General features: G+C 75.0%; 1 pseudogene; it reads right to left on the reverse strand.

The window, feature by feature from the left end:
- Positions 1 to 183: 183 nt before the first annotated feature.
- LOC118802600 lies at positions 184 to 2460 on the reverse strand (annotated as a pseudogene).
- Positions 2461 to 2689: the final 229 nt, after the last annotated feature.

The raw sequence follows: 2689 nt of genomic DNA on the forward strand, positions 1-2689 counted from the left end.
AGAAGGAAAATAATACAAAGTGGTGGAGGGGGGGGGAAAGGAGGGGGGAAGGGGGGGAAGAGGGGGGGGGGGGGGGGGGGGGGGGGGGAGGGGGGGGAGGAGGGAGGGGAGAGAAGAGAAGAGGGGAGGGGGGGGGGGAGGAGAGAGGGGGGGGAGGGGGGAGAAGAGGAAAGGGGAGGGGGGAGGAGTGGGAGAAGGGGGGAGAGAGGGGGGGAAGGGGAGAGAGGAGGAGGGGGGAGGGGGGGGGGGGGGGGGGAGGGGAGGGGGGGGGAGGGGAAGGGGAGGGGGCGAGGGAGGGGGAATAGGGGGAGAGAGGAGGAGGGGGGGGGAGGGAGGGGGGGAGGGGAGGAGAGGGGGAGGGGGGGGAGAAGGAGGGAGGGGAGGGGAGGAGAGGGGGGGGGGGGGGGGAGGGGGGAGGTAAGAGAGGGGGAGGAGGAGGGGGGGGTAGGGGACGGGAGGGGGAGGTGAAGGGGAGAGAGGGGGAAGGAGGGAGAGGGGGGTAGGTAGAGAGAAAGAGAGGGGGAGGGAGAGGGAGGGAAAAAGGGGAGAGAGGGAGGGGGAAAGAGGAGAGGGGGGAGGAGGAGAGAAGGGGGGGGGAGGGAGGGGGAAAGGGGAGAGAGAGAGAGAGGGGGGGAGAGGAGGGAGGGAGGAGGGGGTGGGAGAGGAGGGGGAGGGGGGAGAGGGGTGGAGGGGGGGGGGGGGGAAGGGAGAGAGGGGGGAGGGGGGAGGGAGGGGAAGAGGGAGGGGGGGAGGAGGGGGGGGGAGGGGGGGGAAGGGGAGGGGAGAGGAGGAGGAGGGAAGGAGGGGGGGAAGAGGGGGGGGGAGGGGGGGAAGGGAGGGGGGGAGGCGGGAGGGGAGAGGGGGGGGAGAAGGGGGAAGGGGGGGAGAGGAGGGGGGGGGGGGAAGGGGAGGGAGGGGAGGGGGGGGGAGAGGGGAGAGAAGAGAGGGGGGAGGAGGAGGGGGGGGGGGGGGAGGGGGGAGGGGGGGGGAGAGGGGGGGGGGGGGAGGGGGGAGAGGAGAGGGGGAGGGAGGGGGGAGGGGGGGAGAAGGAGGGGGAGGAGGGGAAGGGGGGCGGGGAATGAGGGGAGAGGGGGGGGGGGGGGGGAGGGGGGGGGGGGGGGAGGGAGGGAGGGGGGGGCTAGGGGGGAGGAGGAGGGAGGGGGGGGAGGGGGAGGGAGGGAGGGAGGGGAGGGAGAAGGGTGGGGGGAGGGGGATAAGGGGGGGGGGAGAGGGGGGGGGGGGAGGGGGGGGGAAGGGGCGGGGGAGAGGAGAGGGGGAGGGAGGGGGAGGGAGGGGAGGGGGAAGAGAAGGAGGGGGGGGAGGATGGGGAGGGGAGGGGGGAATAGGGATGGAGGGGGAAGGGGAGGGAATGGGAGGGGCGGGGGAGAGAGGGGGAGGGAGGGGGGGAGGGAGAGGGAGAGGGAGAGGAGAGGGGGAGAGAGGGTGGGGGGAGGAGAAAGAATGGGAGAGAGGAGGGGAGGGGGGAAGGGGAGAGGGGGGAGGGGAGGGTGGGAAGGAGAGGGGGGGGGGGGAGGGGGAGAGGAGGAGGGGGGGGGAGGGGGAAAGGGGGGAGAGGAGGGGGGGGGGGGAGGGAGGGAGGGGAAGGGAAGAGGGAGGGGGGAGGGGGAGGGGGAGGGGGGGGGGGGGAGGGAAGGAGGGGGGAGTGGATTGAGGGGAGGGGGGGGGAAGAAGGGGGGGAGGGGGGGGGGGGGGGGGGGAAGAGGAGGGGAGGGGGGAGGAGAGAGGTGAGGGGAGGGGGGAGAGGGGGGGAGGGGAGAGGGGAGAGGGGGGGGGGGGAGAAGAGGAGAGAGGGGGGGGAGGAGGGGGGGGGGAGGGGGGGGAAAGGGGGGAAGGGAGGGGAGGGGGGGGAGAGAGAGGAAGGGGGAGGGGGGGGGAAGGGGGGAGGGGGAGGGGGGGGCCGGGCGGGGGGGGGAGAGAGGGAAAGGGGGGGGATTGGAGGGGGGGGAAGGAGGGAGGGGAGGGTGGGGGGGGAAGGGGGGGGGGAAGGGGAGGGGAGGGGGGGGGAGAAGGAGGGGGAGGGAGCGAAGGGAGGAGGGAGAGGGAGAAGGGGGAGAGGGGGAGAGACAGAAGGGGAGGGGGGAGGGGGAGGGGGGGGGAGGGGGAGAGGAGGGGGAGGGAGGGGAGGGAAGGGGGAGAGAGGAGGGGGAGGGAGGAGAGGGGGGGGGGGAGGGGAGGGAGGAAGGAGGGGGAGGGGGGGGAGGAGGGGGGGGGGGGGGGGGGGAAGAAGGGGGAGGGGGGGGGGGGGGGGGGGAGGAAGGAAGTGGGGAGAAGAGGGAAGAAGAGGGAGAGGGGAAGGGGGAGGGGGAAGGGGAAGAAGAGGGGAGGGGGAGGAAGGGGAGAGAGGAAAAGGGGGGGGGGGGGGGAGGGGGAGGGGAAGTGAGGGGGGGAGGGGAGTGAGGGAGGGGAGGGTGAAGGGAGAAGAGGGAGGGGGGGGGGGGGGGAGGGGAAGAGGGGAGGGGGGGGAGGGGGGGGGAGGGGGGGGAGGAGAGGGGGGAGGGATGAGGGGGGAGGGGAGAGAGGGAGGTAGAAGAGGGGGGCGGGGGGGAAAGGGGAGAAAGGGAGAGGAGAGGGGGGAGGAGGGGGAGGAGGAAGGAGATGGAGGGGGGAGGGAAGGGAGGAAATAGGGAGGGTGGGGGGGGGGGGGGGAGGAGAAGGTAAGGGGGGGGGG

This window comes from Colossoma macropomum, unplaced genomic scaffold (genome assembly GCF_904425465.1).
Source record: "Colossoma macropomum unplaced genomic scaffold, Colossoma_macropomum, whole genome shotgun sequence".
In the NCBI taxonomy this organism is placed as follows: Eukaryota; Metazoa; Chordata; class Actinopteri; order Characiformes; family Serrasalmidae; genus Colossoma; species Colossoma macropomum.